General features: G+C 52.5%; 1 protein-coding gene across 3 annotated transcripts in view; it reads left to right on the top strand.

Annotated features, from left to right (window-relative positions):
• Positions 1–118: 118 nt before the first annotated feature.
• The window catches only part of AFAP1 (actin filament associated protein 1), a 148,262-nt gene continuing 133,912 nt past the window's right edge, over positions 119–14,468 (top strand). For 2 of the 3 annotated variants that reach the window (XM_088836561.1, XM_055434213.2), the window contains exon 1: positions 121–345. The gene's annotated coding sequence lies outside the window, so the exon portion shown is untranslated. Of the gene's footprint in view, positions 346–14,468 lie in introns of all 3 variants that reach the window. The other variant, XM_088836562.1, reaches the window with a different exon arrangement.

The raw sequence follows: 14,468 nt of genomic DNA, 5'->3' as shown, positions 1-14,468 counted from the left end.
CTTTGTTTCCGCAAGCCCCGCCCACCGCGGCCAGCTCCCTCCCTATTGGCCGGGGGGCGGGCCCCGAACGCCGAGGAGCCGCTGGGGGCGGGGCGTCGTGGCGCGGGCGGGGCGAGTGCGCCTGCGCGGAGCCCGAGCCCGGTCGCAGCCTCTCGGCGGCCGCTGCTCCTGAGGAGTCGGAGCGCTAGCCCGAGCGGGGACCGGCTGAGGCGGCTGCGAGGCGGCCCCGCCCCGGGGCTCCATTGTTGCGGCGGCGGCGGCGGCTCTGCCGACTGCTCCGCTCCGCCTGGCTCGGCCCGGGCGGCCTCCGACTAGGAGCGATCGCTGACCCGGCGGCGGCCTGAGGTGAGGCGGCGAGCGGCGGGGCCGGGCCGGGCGGGGGGCCCCCCGGGCTCCGGGGCTGGGAGAGGGTCTCACCGCCGGGCGGCGATCCCGGGCGGTCGGGGGGATCCTCGGGAGTCAGGGGTCCCAGAGCCGGGCGGGGTCCAGGGCGGGGCTGGGGTCCCAGAGCCGGACGGACTGGGGTCCCAGAGCCGGACGGGGGTCCCAGAGCCGGACGGGGGTCCCGGGGCCGGACGGGGGTCCCAGAGCCGGACGGGGGTCCCGGGGCCGGACGGGGGTCCCAGAGCCGGACGGGGGTCCTCAGGGCCGGACGGGGGTCCTCAGGGCCCGACGGGGGTCCCGGGGCCGGGCTGGGGTCCCAGAGCCGGACGGGGGTCCTCAGGGCCGGACGGGGCTCCCGGGGCTCGACGGGGGCCCAGAAGGGCAGGGGTCTCGCGTCGGGCGAGGGTCCCAGGGCCGGACAGGGCTCCCGGGGCCGGACTGGGATCCCGGGATCCGGTGGGGGTCCCGGGGCCGGACTGGGGTCCCAGGCGACAGGGGTCTCCGAGAAGGCAGGGGTCCTAGGCCGGGAGGGGATCCCAGGGCCGGGTTGGGTCCCCGGGCCGGGCGGGGGTCCCGGGGCCGGACGGGGGTCCCAGGCGGCAGGGTTCTCCGAGAAGGCAGGGGTCCCTGGGGCCGGACGGGGGCCCCCCGGGTGTGGCACAGCCGAGCTGGGCGCCGCGGGGTCGCTTGCCCGAGGTGTCGGCCGCCGCCCTAAGCGCCAAGTGGGGACAGGGACGCGGAGCGGGACCGACCGCCGCGCGTCCGGGCGCCGGGCATTGTCTCGGCCTCGGGGTGGCTCCGATGGGGCTCCGCGCCCTCTGGGACAGCGCGGGGATCGGCCGGTGATGCCCCCCGCGCGGGGTCCTGGTCATCCTGAGGGCGGGGACACTGCCTCGGTCCCCGCTCCCTCCCTAGGGTGGCTGGCTCGCGCGGTGTGTCGCCCGAAGGCAGCTCTGGGTGGGCCCTCACGAGGGGATCCCGGCCATCCTGGGAGCAGGAGACTGTCTTTGTCCCACCGCCCCCCTCCCCGCCCCCTTACCTCCACGGCGTGACTGGCTCGCGGTGTCTCACTGAGGGTGACTGCGTGGACCGCCGATCGTAGGGATTCTGGTCACTCCGAGAGTGGGGGGCTCTGGGTGTTTGCGGGTCACCGAAGGTGGCTCCGCGTGGACCCGTGCGCGCGGTGTCTTGGCCACCCTGCGAGTTGGGGGGCTGTGCCGCGTCCCCACCCCTCCCCTCCCCGACACCCCCGCGGCTTGTGGCGGTGTGATCGGTCCGGGGACACGCTCCCCTTTTCCCACAACAGTGCGCGCGCGCGCGTGTGTCTTAGGGGGCACTCCATGTGTCGACGGGTGTCCCTGCGCGGGGAGCGGCGCCCGTCGGGCTGTAACGGGCTTGTGCGTGGGGGAGAAGAATTTGGCCCGAGTCGGACAGCTGAGCCGCTCTTTTATTTATTGTCTCCTTTGCCGTGTGAACAGAAGAGGCTGCACTGGCTCCGGAACCCTCCCCTCTCCCAGGCCCGGTCTCCGGGGAGCGCGGGGCTGTCACTGCGCCGCCGGGGGACCGCGCGTCGGGGCTGCGGCCGGCGTTTCCTGCTGGGGCGGGAGACTCGGCCGGCCGGGCGGGAGCCGGCTCTGATTGGAGGGAGCCTGGTCCCTCTGCCCGGCGCTTCTTGATTTCTTCCGTTAGGATTGGGAAGAAGAAGGAAAAAAAAGAAGTCTGGAAAGCCAGATTTAACTTTGCAGCTCTCAGCGCCTGGAGAGTGGAAGAAAACTTTCCCAAGAATTTGGCGGGCTGGAGAGTGCGTTTGAAGGAGGGGAATCCACACCCGCGGAATGAGGCCAAGGCAGTTACAGTTAGAGGTCAGGTTTATGCAAGGAATAGAGGGGGTGAGGCTGTGGGTCATTCATTTACCCTTGTATGAAAACACCTATTATGTTCCAGGAGAAGTGATTCTTTTCCATTGGGAAATGCAGTGGCTAACAGGTCAGTCTTTTTCCTTTTCGGAGCCTCCTGGTCTAAGACAGAACACTGTGCTATAGGCACAAGTAACTGTTATATCCAAATGGAAATTCTTTGTGAAGGGACAGAAATGCAAGATGGAAATGTGGCCATAACTGCAGCTGTTGCTGTTATAAAGTCCAGACTTAGCCGGCTGGCCTTTCACTCTGCCTTTTCTCCGCTCACTCTTCCGTCTCACCCATGCACCCAGCTTCGGAGCTTCCAGCTTCGTTTGTCCATTCTTACAGTATCAGTTTAGGTGACCCCTTCTTTCTGAATGCTCCCCTGAAATCTTCTCGTCCTGCCCTCTGAGAGCCGTGGTCTTCAAGGACAGGGTGGTGCGCTGCAGTACCCAGAGAGAATGAGGTCTGTCTGAACGAGAGGCCCCTTGTCTCCACCCCGACCCAAGTCAGTTTCCTGAGATTTAAAATCTGCAGTTCCTCAACTCTCCTAAGGACTTTCAGATGAACAGTTGCTGTCACTGTGTTTGTCGCACAGTGTGGAGTTCTTAACTTGAATTTATTTGGTCTGAGTCTCGCTCTGGAATGAAGCTGCTGTTTGTTCCTGCAAAACCACTGGGCTTCAGTTTCCTCACCTTTGGGGGTTTTAAACTAGGTAAGAACTTTGTCAGCCCTAAACCTTTAATTCTTTCAACTAAATACAGCAGAGGAAAGTTCTGTCAGTGGCAGTGGTATAAATAATGGAGATCCTTTAAAATGTAGGTTCTAAAGTGAAAGTTTGTTTTTTGTTTCTTTCCACAAAGTTTAGTTGTGGGTGTGTTCTTTATCTCAGAGTTGAAAGACACTGTGGATGATGGAAGCTTTGGCAGCTGCTTGATACTGTCTTGCATATTCTTCATAATTGCATTTTACTTGCAGCATCTGTGCTCTGTCAAATTGGTTTGAAGTTTTCCTTAATGAAGTTGTTGGGTTCAGAACTCTTGGCAGGAGTATGTTGCTGATCTTTTGAGTGTCATATGACGTCGGCCAACTGCAGGCTTTTTTATGCCCCAGTCTCTAACAGAGATTTTATTTTATTTTTTAAATTTTATTTTTATTTTGTGTTGGGGTGTAGCCGATTTAACAATGTTGTGGTAGTTTCAGGTGAACACTGAAGGAACTCAGCCATACATACACATGTATCCATTCTGCCCCAGACCCCTCTCCCATCCAGGCTGGCACATAACATTGAGCAGAGTTTCATGTGCTATATAATAGGTCCTTGTTGGTTATCCATTTTAAATATAGCAGTGTGTACATGACCTTCCCAAAGTCCCTAACTATCCCTTCCCCCCAGCAATCATAAATTCATTTTCTTAGTCCGTGAGTCGCTTTCTAATGGAGATTTAAATTTGGAGAGTATGGAACAAATGAATGTGGGGAGTACTTTGAGTGGGTGTTTGTGGCTTTCTGTAATGGATTAAAACATAATTTAAAATTATTAGTTGCATCATGTTAAATGACCTATGAAGCTTCAATTCTAAAGAATATAGTGAAGTGAAGTGAAATGTAGTCGCTCAGTCGTGTCCGACTCTTTGTGATCCCGTGGACTGTAGTCTACCAGGCTTCTCTGTCCATGGGATTTTCCAGGCAAGAGTACTGGAGTGGGTTGCCATTTCCTTCTCCAGGGGATCTTCCTGACCCAGGGATTCAACCCAGGTCTCCTGCATTGCAGGCAGACGCTTTACCCTCTGAGCCACCAGGGAAGCCCTTAAAAATATTAATCTCCCTTCCAGTTTATGTTTGGCAAGATGGGAATTTGATGTGCTTGATCCTTTTAAAGCCACATGTCTGTTGTTGAAAGGATAAACAGTTTTCTCTGCTATTCTTATTTGGGTGATTACAGGGATAAAACATAGATGGTAGCTGTTTGGTCAAGGAGTGATGCCACCAAATTATATTTTCATATTAAGTAGCATTTTTTGTCTTTATTTGATTTGCAGCCTTTATTTAATATAATATATTAAAAGTGCATTGTTTTATATATGTATGCACTCCACGTTGGAGAAGGCAGTGGCACCCCACTCCAGTACTCTTGCCTGGAAAATCCCATGGGCGGAGGAGCCTGGTAGGCTGCAGTCCATGGGGTCGCGAAGAGTCGGACATGACTGAGCGACTTCACTTTCACTTTTCACTTTCATGCACTGGAGAAGGAAATGGCAACCCACTCCAGTGTTCTTGCCTGGAGAATCCCAGGGACAGGGAGCCTGGTGGGCTGCCATCTGTGGGGTCGTACAGAGTCGGACACGACTGAAGCGACTTAGCAGCAGCAGCAGCAGCACTCCATGTGGTTTGTTTTGTTCCCTGGTAGCTCAGATGGCAAAGAGTCTGTCTGCAATAAGGGAGACCCGAGTTTGATCCTTGGGTCGGGAGATCCCGTAGAGAAAGGAATGGCTACTCGCTGCAGTATTCTTGCCTGGAGAATCCCAGGTCACAAAGATTCGGACACGACTGAGCAACTAAGCACACACATGTTTTGGGAGCGGTCTTCAGAAATGCAAATGGGTTTTTTTTGTGGGTTTCTTAGATTGTCTTAATGTTTTCACTGAAAACTAGTTGCTGCTTGTTCTGCAGGCAGGGCTGGTTTTTATATGGATTAAATGAAGAGGGAGCGTTCAGAGAACAGGTTGCCTGGGGATGGAGGTGGTAGCATTTGAGCTGTGCTTTTGGCTGTCATTCCTCCTGTTCTTCACTGGAAGAAGAGGGTTGACCAGCTCTTCCCTGGGGGCCTAATTAGAGAGCTGACTTAACCTCACCTTAAAGAACTGATGGTACTCCTCCCCCCTTTTTTAGTTTATGATATTCTCTAAATCATCTTGTTTAAGCATTCTTTTTTTAGAACTAGACGTTCAGAGAGAAATTTTTTTCTCAAGCTATAAATCTAAGTCTTTGCTGTTACCCGCTCCCCCCACCCCGCCTGCATCCCACATCAGCTACCAAATGGTTTTTTCTTCTTTGTTTTCCGTTTTAAAGATCTTATCATATATGTGCCTATTATTACAGGCTACATCAAAACCGTTTTGAATGTTGACAGGATGTAATATGAATAATATATTCAAGATAACTTACTCCAGTACTTTTACACAGGAAGCTTGGCCCCAGGAAGGCTTTTGTTAAGGTCAATTACTTCCTTGAACTTTAGTTTCCCTCCCTAGCTGAAGAGATTGTCCTGAGGATAAAATGAAATCCTGAATATAACAGAATTTTGTAAGGTGTAAAATATGTTGCCAAGGATTAAAAGGCAATGCTTCATTAAGAATGTAATGAGTCTGGGTTTTTTTTAAAACTCCAATGTTTAATATACAAATGGTCCATAACTTGAAGGGTATCAGGCAACTTCATGTAGGATTGTTTTCTATCTTTAATTGGCTAGTGTTGTTTGATATCTTAGCCTTTTGAGGGAACATCCGATTCAAGTTTCAGAGATGTTACTCTTTTAACAGCAGGGCTATGGAATGTGCAGACTGCAGCCCTTAATGGTCTCTGTCTTGCGTTCCTCCTGTGTTCGTGTTCCTGTGACCCTTCCTTTAATGAAGCCTGATGGCTGGGCATTTCCGTTCCTAAGGGGCCCGTCTTGAGGTTGGGAAAGGCAGGGGGCATTGCCAGGTCATGATCAACAAGAGTGCCGGTGGGTTCACGTCTGAAATGCCCTGGAGCGTGAGCTGCAGGAGTCAGGGGGATCCTGACCTCAGCCCCCTGGTGTCCTCGGGCCTTCTTGCCTCCCGGCACCTTGGAGACTGCAGGGTCTCCCGCCCACCAGGCAAGGCTGCCTTTCCCTTGCTCTCCCTCCTGCCCTTTCTTCCTCTGCCCCAGCTCTGAGCATCTCTGATGCCCCAGGCACTGGCAGGAGGCAGATACAGGGGCTGATAAAACACGGAACGGGTCTGCAAATGCTGTGGACACAGGTGATAAGTGACACTGTCACATAGTCTGACAGACTGATGTGCCAGAGGGCCGGCAACCTGTGGAGACGGGGCCCGCTGCCTCATGGGAGAAGAGCTGGAGGCTTGTGGTGTAGCGGGAGAGGCAGGCTCTGTGCAGCTAGTAGGTGCTCCAGGGGCCTGCCGGAGAGTCTGGGGGCCAGGGCGCACAGTCCTACATTTATTCCCCTCTGTGGCGTTTGGAGTTCATCAGCTAAGACAGGCGATGGAAGGGTTACAAGGTAAAAGGCAGTGGGTTACCTGAAGTCTGGACTGTGTAGACATTCTGGACAGCTTATAATTCCCCACATCTGCCTGGATCAGAACAAGTCTGTGATCTCTGTTGTTTTGGATGGAGTATGACCATTCCTTTGCTTTTTCTTTGGCTGTACAGCATGTAGGATTTAAGTTCCCCAATCAGGGATCAAACTTGTGCCCCTTGCAGGGGAAGCGTGGAGTCTTAACCACTGGACCACCAGGGAAGCCCCCGTCCTTATCTTTTGATTTAAGGGAGTCAGTTGACTCTTGCTGAGTGTAGAGGATGTGACAAGACACTGCTGGGTGTTTTCACATATATGGCTGTATGGGTTTCCTCCGCTGTTGTAACAAATTGCCCCAAACTGAGTGGCTTAAAACAACACAGATTTATTATCCTACAATAGACTAGAGGTCTAACTTGGTCTCATCAGGCAAAAACCAAAGTGTCTGCAAGGCTATGTTCCTTACTGGAGAATCTGACGGACAATTGCTTGCAAGCTCATTCACATTGTCCATCAAATATAGTTGCTGCCACCTGTCGGCCTGAGGCCCCTGTTTCTTTGCTGGCTGCCAGCTGGGAGGCTGCCCCCAGCTCCTAGGGGTGTCTCTCTGGGACCCCGTCTGAGGTCTGTAGCAAAGTGCTTTATGCCAGGTAATGTGACTTACAGGGCCCGGGGATTAGCACGTGGTCATCTTGGGGAGTCATTATTCTGCCTCCCACAATTACCCAATCCATTTATGACAACATCCAGTGACACTGTTATTGTTGCCCTCAGTTCACAAATAAATAAAAGGCATCTGTATTTTAAGCAAATTGTCAGGACCATCAAGATTCCTGTTAAATGACAAGACAGTTCATCTGACTCACCCTTGAGCTGATGGTGGGGTTTATAGCAGCAGGTCAGTGAGAAAGCAGCAGAGTAAATTTTGTGTTTTGGAGTATTTAAATGGATGGGCTGCTCTGATTATAGAAGTTTTGCCAAGAAGTCATTAAAGTAATTCCTCTGTTGGAAAAAACAGCCACGTGGGGGATTTGGGATGTGAAGGACTTTTCCTCTTGGGTGAAGGGTGCACAATTCCATGTCCGGTTCTCCAGTGGAAACAGCTGAGTCGACCCAAAGGGGATTCACGTGCCTGAACTTCAGAGCATCTGTTTCAAGACTGAAGCAAAGCCCAGGAAACAGAGTTCATACTTTCATTGATGGTTTTAAGTGAGGTGTGTCTTGTGGTCAAGGAAGCAACCGGTGATGGTCACGAGCGTTGAAGACCAAGGTTGACCTCTTGGGGTCCCACAGTCAGACACGACTGGGGGACTGAACACTAGCAACGTGGTCCTGTTTATTCATGTTGTTCAGTCCCCAAGTCGTGTCTGACTCTTTGTGACCCCATGGACTGTAGCACACCAGGCTCTCTGTCCTTCACCATCTCCTGAAATTTGATCATGTAGGTGTTTTTAATAGTCTTTCATTATATATATATATTTTTCCTTCTGTAAGAAATCAGAATCTGGAGTCCTAAGGCTTTGTAACTCAGCCTTCAGGAATTTACCGACTGCCTGATACCCTGTGCAGAAATGGTGTGTGTCTTTGTCTGTGTGTATGTTCACTGAGGGGGAGGATTTATAGCTCTCTGTTCTTTTCTGAAGGCATTGAAGTCCGGAAAGTTTAAGAACACACTGCTTAATCTGATATTCTTGCCGGTCAAGTATCAGATTTTGTTTAAAAATGAAATACCCCATTTTAAACAGAGTTACACAGACACATAGTTTTAAGAGTCAAAAGTTCTACAGGACTTAGAACAAAAACCCAGCAGTCACCTACCCCACCCTTTTCCACCCTGAGTCCTGTCGCCCGAGGCCTCCCGCTTTCACTGTTTCAGCTGTCTTTTCCGGATTTTGCTTGAGACTTCCTGCTTGGAAGAGGACAATCTGGGTCACCTGTTCCCTCCTCCCACCGCCCGCGCCTTTCCCTCTGTGCGCTCAGTCGGGTTACGGCAAAGGTTTTGGTGAAATATCCGGCAGTGCCTGTTACGATTATGGAAGCGTTATTCACAGCTGAGATGTATTGTCTGTTTTGCTTACAGTTCCCTTCTTTTATAGTTTTCACTCTTGTTTCTAGAGTTGAGGCTTGCCCTGCTTTGTTTTGCTTAGTTTTCTGTGCTGGAAACAGCGCCGCAAAGTGTGAATCTCCCCTGTATAGGTTCACACACAGGGAGTATTCCATTCTGTCCTCTTATCAGGATGATGTTTCCTGAGCCTCTCACCCACCGCGTGGTGGTTTCGTCACTTAGTCGTGTCCGACTCTGTGACCCTGTGGACTGTAGCCCGCCAGGCTCCTCTGTCCATGGGATTTCCCAGGCAAGAATACTGGAGTGGGCTGCTATTTCCTCCTCTGAGGGATCTTCCTGACCCAGGGATCGAACCTGCATCTTCTCTGTCGCCTGAACTGCAGACAGATTCCTGCTGAGCAGTACCCAGGTTCAGGGAAGCCCTGATTTTCTCTAAATTGGTTGCTTCCCAGGCCTGCTGCACATTCCCTGTTGCCCTGAGAATTTCTTTCACCTCTTTCCCAAATAAGATGCCGCCTTTTTAAAAAGTTTTCTCTCTTGTTTTGGTTGAGCATGTTCAGCAGCAGCTTTCTAAGAAATAAATTTTTTTGAAAGCTTCTAAGGAAATGGCCTGGAGAATCCCTTGGACAGAGGAGCGTGGCGGGTTACAGTCCATGGGGTCGTGGAGCCGGACGCAACTGAGCGACTGACACACATAATGTTGGAGTGTTTTCCTCTCGTGTTTCATGGGCAGTTGGGCTGAGTGTAGGATCCTGGGTTAGAAATCATTTTCCTGCAGAGTTTGGGAGACGCCGTTCAGTTGACTTTGAACGTCAAGGTGGCCGTCGATGTGCCCAGAGCCATTCCTTTGACTGTGCCCTGTGTCTTCCTCTGTGGGAATCCTACAGGGCTGCTCCTCGTGTTTGCAGATGCCATGGTGGCCGTGCCGAGACGTGGGCTGTGTGGCGTCCGCTGTCTGGCAGCCAGCTGGACCTCTTCCGTCTGCGGACTCCTGTCCTCTAGCCTGCATCTCCTTCAGGGCTTCTCTTTCCCCATCCCTTTGTCTTTCTGTTTTCCCACTGGGGAGGTTTCTCCAACTTCTCTAAACCTTCTTTGAATTTTGTGGTGCCCGTGATTATTTCAATTTCAAGAGCTCCTTCAAAGTCCCTGAAAATATTAAGAAAAAAAAATACTGTCTTTCCTTGTTTTAAGGATGGTGGTCAGAGGTTTTATTACACCCTGCGTCCTGGAGGAAAGGTTTATCTTTTCATGGCTTTTCAGCTTGATTATCTAATAAAACCCGAAGGACCTGATAGTGGTTTCATCACATGCCGTAGTTTGAAGGGAAAAATTCCTTTTGGCCCATCATCTGTTTTCTAATATGAAGAAAAGACTTAACTTTTGGTCCTTGGTGGTATTAGATTGTTTTTTTTTTTTCCCACACTCTGAGTCATACGGGATCTCAGTTCCCCACCAGGGATAGAACTTACGCCCCCTTCAGTGGAACACAAAGTCCTAACCACTGGGCCACCAGGAAAGTCCCTAGAAGATGGCTTTTGTATGTCTTCAGATACCTCCGTTGAAAACGTTCCTTTTCCACCCGTGCCCAGGCTGCAGCTGACTTTGCCGTCTGCTTTGTGCACTTAAGCTTGTCCACTCTGTATCCTGAGAGGAGCTGCCATCAGTGGTTTCAGAGCTTGGAATCCTGTTTCCTTTTACTTGACCTGAGTTCTCTGGCATACACAGTCTCTGGGGGCAGTGGCATTGACGAGCCTCCTTTTTTTGGGTTGTATTAATACTTTACTCATAAGTTTATCAAGAAAAGGAAAAAGAAGTAGTAATAATGATGGATTCTTGCTCTGGACGTTAAATGACAGTGTGACAGATGAGGGTTTGTTTTTATTTTTAATTTTTTTTTCTTTTGGCCATGCTATATTGTTTGTGAGATCTTATTTCTCCAGCAGCAGTGAAAGCTCACAGTCCTAACTACTGAGCAGCCAGGGAATTCCCAAATGAGGGGCATTTTTAGCTACGGTAGGTAAACTTTCCTGGTGGCTCAGACGGTAAAGTGTCTGCCAGTGACTCAGGAGACCCGGGTTCATTCCCTGGGTCGGGAAGGTCTCCTGGAGAAGGAAATGGCAACCCACTCCAGTATTCTTGCCTGGAAAATCCCATGGACGGAGGAGACTGGTAGGCTACAGTCCATGGGATCACAAAGAGTCGGACACAACTGAGTGACTTCAGTTTCAGGTAGAGTTAGGTTTGGGGTTGTCAGCTAGCGTGGACCTTTCTGCCAGGAAGTTATAGAAGTGACTTCTTGGGAACAGGACATGGTGCCTTCTAAGGGACGTTTGATGAACAGCTTTGTGGCGGATGTCCAGGAGAAAGACTACATCTGAAAGTCGTTTTGGAGCCCTACTTTTTGAATGACTTTTGAAACCCGTAAAGGGTTTGCCTAAACATTTGCAGCATGTGATTCTGGATTAATTTAACCGTGGGAGTCAGGGGTGGTTCTTGGGGACATGGGGCATGATGCTTTCTTTTAAAATCCCGTCTTCCCAATGGATACAAATCTGTGTGTTGGGCAGTCCTAAGTGACTTGAGTTTTTCTCTCCAGGTGGGTTAATCATTTGCGTTTTCCTGTGCTTACAGTGTGGCCCACCGTCTTAGTCTGTTCAGGTTGCCGTAACAGAACTCATAGACCGGGTGCCTCAGGAACAACAGGAATTTCTTTCTCACCATTCCGGAGCTCAAGGTGCTGGCAGATTCTGTGTCCAATGAGGACCTGCGTCCTGGCTCACAGACAGCATCTCTGGCCATGTCCTCATATGGTGGAGGGACACGGGCGCTGACTGGGGTCTCTTTTCTAAGGGAACTAATCCCCTCCAGGGGTACCCCACCCTCATGACCTAATCACCTCCCAGAGGCCCCACTCCTCTAATACTGAGACACTGGGGGCTAGGTTTCAACATATGAAGTGTGAGAGGACATGGACGTTCAGCCTGTAGGACCCTCTGAGAAGCTAGACGTGCTGTGTCTTCATGATCCTTGTGTGCTAGGTCGCTTCCGTCGTGTCTGACACTTTGTGACCCCATGGACTGTACCCCGCCAGGCTCCTCTGTCCATGGGATTCTCCAGGCAGGAATACCGGAGTGGGTTGCCATGCCCTTCTCCAGGGGATTTTCCTGACCCAAGGATTGAACCCCAATCTCTTGCAGCTCCTGCATCGCACATGGATTCTTTACCGCTGGGCCACCGGGGAAGCCCGTGTCTTCATGGGGAGTGAGACTGAGTGGTCCAGAAAGGCTAACATTGCCTTTTGGAGTTTGAGTCACCAGCCCCATCGCGGCTGGCACTGTGGACTGAGTGCTTACCATGTCCGAGGCACTGTGCCAGACACTTTCCGTCTGTATCTCGTTTAACCTTTTCAGCAGCTCTTGGGGAGGTAATGTCCTTCTTTTGCAGTTGAAAAAATGAGATGAAGACTCACGGAGGCTAGCGTTAACAATACTGTATTATACGTTTAAAAGTTGCTGGGCAAGTAGATCGTAAGCGTTCCTGTCACAAGAAAAAAAAACTAACTGTGTGTGGTGATTGGCGCTAAGGAGACTTACTGCGGTCCTTTCACAGTGCACGCATGTGTCAAGTAGTTGGGCTGTCAGCCTGAGACTAACAGTGTTGGTGGTTACTTCGAGGTAAAAGCAACGAGGTGAAGAGAGGACCTCTCTCCAGATCACGAAGGAGGTGGGATTCCAACGCCAGCGCGAGCCGTGACGAGCGTGCGGCCCGGCCTCTTCGTCTGTTAGGGCGTTCTGGGGGCCCACACCCAGGTGGCCGGCGTGCCCGAGAGCTGTTCTCAGGTAGCCCCTCAGCACACGGCAGTGGGCAGAGCCAGCCCCGACGGGCAGCCGGCCACTGTTGCTGCTGTTGACCCGGCCGGGGGTCCTCACTGTCTGTGCCCTGCCACCCTCCGCTCCCCTGTTCAGTGGCTCAGAGGGTTGGTGTGCTGTGGTCCCCGCCCCGGCGGCTCCTGCAGCCGCGCACATCGTGAGGGGCTGTGTACAGAGACCGTAGAGGCGGGACAGAGGCCATTAGGGAGGGCCGCACGAGCTGCTGGGGCTTCGGAAGGTGGGCTAAGGAACCCCCGAGGGGTGGTCCTGTGGAGGACGTTGCAGGGGACATTGGCTTTCCATAGCGGAACTGAAGATTCCAGCCACCCCGTCTCACTCGGATGTCTTTTCTTGAAATCTCTGTTTCTTAGTGCAGAAAAAGGCATTGTCTCTGCACCACGTCTTTCTATGAGTCCGGTTTTGGATGTTCAGCAGGTTGGAGGCGCCTGGGCTGGACAGAGGAGCCTGCATCTCCCAACTGGTGGGACAGCTGGCAGGTGTGGTGCAGAGGTGTGTCAACGTGGCGGTGTTTAAAAGTTGGTGTGGGCCTCCAGCTGCACAAGGACAGCTGCCACCAGGGCCCAGAGACGGTTCACTGGAAGAGACAAGGCACAGAATAGTCAGCCTGTCCCCGGGACAGCAGAAGGGTGGACGGACGGCCTCCTGGACAGAAGGGTTGCTGTGACTGACTCCCATGCTGCCTCCTGTCTGAGACTGAGCTGTCCCCGGGACAGCAGAAGGGTGGACGGACGGCCTTCTGGACAGAAGGGTTGCTGTGACTGACTCCCATGCTGCCTCCTGTCTGAGACCGAGCCATCCTTTGTACCGCAGTAGAAGGCGCTTCCAAGGCCCCTGAAGTCCTGGCGGTCCGTCCGCATCACCTGAGCCTCAGGGAGGGCGGCCACGTGTGACGGCGGCACTGCAGGCCCCCAGACTGACTCTGAAGAGGATTTCAGAGTTAATCAAGTCTACTGGGGATACAGGCATGGGGTGGTACAGAAAAACCATGTCCGTAGCATGTGTTAGCTCATGTATGTAGCTTGAGTTAGTGCGTGTCACACCCAGGTGAAAAGTGGAAACAAATCCTGCCTTTGGGTTGCACTGGATACCACTGCGACTCATGTGAATAAAAGGTTTCAGGTGTGGGCACCACCAGCCTGCTGTTGGGACGTCTTGTGTTTCCCCCTGTGGGGGAAGGTGGGCCAGGAGGAGGGGCCCCACCCTTGCTGAGCACCCGGTACTCCCTAGCTGTCTTACAGAAGTGTCCCCTGTAATATAATTTTAGAAGTAAATGTTTTTGATGAAGATGGAGGCATAGAGATGTTACAGTTGCTCAAGGTCACATAATTACAAGTGGGGAAAATGAAATGCTTGATAAACTCAGGGGTTTGACCTCAAAAGCCCTTGATCTTTCCCGGACACTTGATTACTTCCCTGGATAGCAGGGTCGTGACTCAGAGCTCAAGAAAGTTAGGTTTTGTGGAAAGAGGGCCCCGGGGACATGAGGTCTCTCCAGACTTGGAATATGCCACACTGGGCTCCTAAATTAGGGACTGACCATCTGGAGCAAAGGCCCTGGTTTAAGACTTTTCTTTGCGGAAGTAGATGGGGACCAACCACGTGAACGAGGCGAAGGCTATTTATCTGGAGCTGGCTTATAGCCAAGGGGTTGGCCTCTGTCACTTGCGCTTGGCGGAGGCTCCGAGGAGGGGGCGAGGTTCCTAGTGGGGAAAAGGGGGCTCAGGGTGCCAGATGGAGCTGGGCGCTGCAGGGTCTCTAGAGGAGTGTCCAGGTGGCTGTTCAGGGGGCAGGCAGCTTGGTCCTGAGTTGGAAGCAGGACAGAGATTAGGAAGGCCATCAGATATTGGTCTGGTCCTGGCCGATTGTCACGGGGGTTGCTGTCCGGCTCCTGGGTTGTCACTGGAGACGACGGCAGTCTGTCCTCCTGAAGGTCTAACTCACAGAAGGCT

This window comes from Moschus berezovskii, chromosome 5 (genome assembly GCF_049115385.1).
Source record: "Moschus berezovskii isolate FMDL1 chromosome 5, NW_MosBer_1.0, whole genome shotgun sequence".
Taxonomy (NCBI): Eukaryota; Metazoa; Chordata; class Mammalia; order Artiodactyla; family Moschidae; genus Moschus; species Moschus berezovskii.
The sequence above is the reverse complement of the archived record's forward strand: the minus strand, read 5'-3'. Positions and strand labels throughout refer to the sequence as shown.